The sequence below is a fragment of the Cariama cristata genome, unplaced genomic scaffold (assembly GCF_000690535.1).
Source record: "Cariama cristata isolate BGI_N322 unplaced genomic scaffold, ASM69053v1 scaffold160, whole genome shotgun sequence".
Lineage (NCBI taxonomy): Eukaryota > Metazoa > Chordata > Aves > Cariamiformes > Cariamidae > Cariama > Cariama cristata.
This window is the reverse complement of record NW_009595036.1, coordinates 77,624-79,355: the sequence shown is the minus strand read 5'-3', so window position 1 is coordinate 79,355 and position 1,732 is coordinate 77,624.

Sequence of the window (1,732 nt, the reverse complement as noted above, 5' to 3'; positions counted from 1 at the left end):
CAGAGTGAAAATTCTTCAGTAATTTTTGCTATTAACAGACTTGAAGCAGGACAAAAGAAGATGAAGAGCCCATAGACAGTATTTTCAGAAGCTAAAAACCACAGGTTTCTCAAACCTTAAATACCTGAAATGAGGCATTTAAAGTGAATTATTTTCAGCAAGCACTACCACCTATTTTCTGAAAGTCATGTAGCCTATGGCTGGTGTAAGTTGGCACCCAAATTCACTGTATTTATTTATGCATTTATGCACATCAATACAAAGCTGTAGTTATTGTACACTATATAATTACTGCTCACTTTCTTCAGAAGGAAGGAATGAGGAAAGAGGGAGCTGAACTGTTACTTCATAATGTCATTCAAATTCAAGCTATTATTCGGAAGGGGCTTAATGTCACGTTAATGTTAACCTGGCCAGAAATACCCCTTTAACTGCAACAAATAATATTTTCCTTCTTGGAGACAGTCTCACTTGATATTTCAAAAGCAATTAGTTTTTAACATGCAACGAGAAATTTTAAATTGCATTACGCATGATAACAGAATCCTTTGAAAACCATATGTAATACAACCAAGAAAAAGCAGATTTAAAAAAACCCAAAACCATGCAACTAAAACAACTGAGAAAAAGAGAGCAATAAAGATGGCATGACCAAAATTCAAGTTTATTTAGGCCTTAGGTGCTGTAGTCCTCAGCCATTTTGCTTATGACAATCTACTTCTTGCACAATCCTCTTGGCCAGGAATATAAAAATAAAATGTAGTCTGGAGTTCAGTCACAAATAATACCCCATAATTTGGCCAAACCAGAAAGTAGTATTTGCACAACAGTTACAGAACATTTTTTCTTCAGCTACTGTACTTTGCAGTCTATATTTTTTCCTCCTGTCTCCTTTTGGCACTTTTGTTAAGTCTTTCAGACTAACAAGACTAGTTTGCTCTCAATAAAAATAAAAAAATAATATTCCTGAATGTTAACAGTTCAGTAGAGGGTAATATTCTTTGTGAATCAGTAAATCAAATAGATCGGCAAAATGGTATGGAACAGTTTTTGTAGAGGTGAAAAATTTAAAGAAACCATAGATTTGTGGTTTCCTTACAGATTTATGTTCATCTAAAATCACTAATATTTTCATAAGACTGGAAATGTTAACCCTTAATCTTGAATTTGCAAAATTACAATAATACATTTTGGAATTTGTTTGATTAAGCATGTTACTCGTCATAGTAAACATTTGGCAACATTGCTCTGTTTCCCAACAAAATGACATTTTAACCCTTTCAAAGTTTTCAATGAGGCTATCTTACAGTTTCCTAGATTACAGAGTACTTTGAATCACTTTCTACCCAAAGATCAATAATCAAAAGCATAACAAACAACACTGAGACAAGAAAATCCAGATGGATGTGTATCTTACATGTGGAGATGCAAAATCATCCTGTTCTCTTTCTTTTCAGTAATAGCCCTGAACTCCTACTTCAATGCATTTCAATAGGGTTTCAGGTATGATGTAGACCTGTAGTTAAAAAAAAGTGACTTCCTACAAGCTTTAATTCTTATTTTCCTGCATTTACAGAGAAACACAAAATTCAGAGATCCATTTTACTGCATACTGGCATGATTGAATTTGCTATTCTTTGTAAAGTGAGAACATTATACAACTATGAAATATCATCTTTTTATTAAAACTTTGTGGTATTTTAAAGAGCATTTAATGGAGGTAGCACTCAGT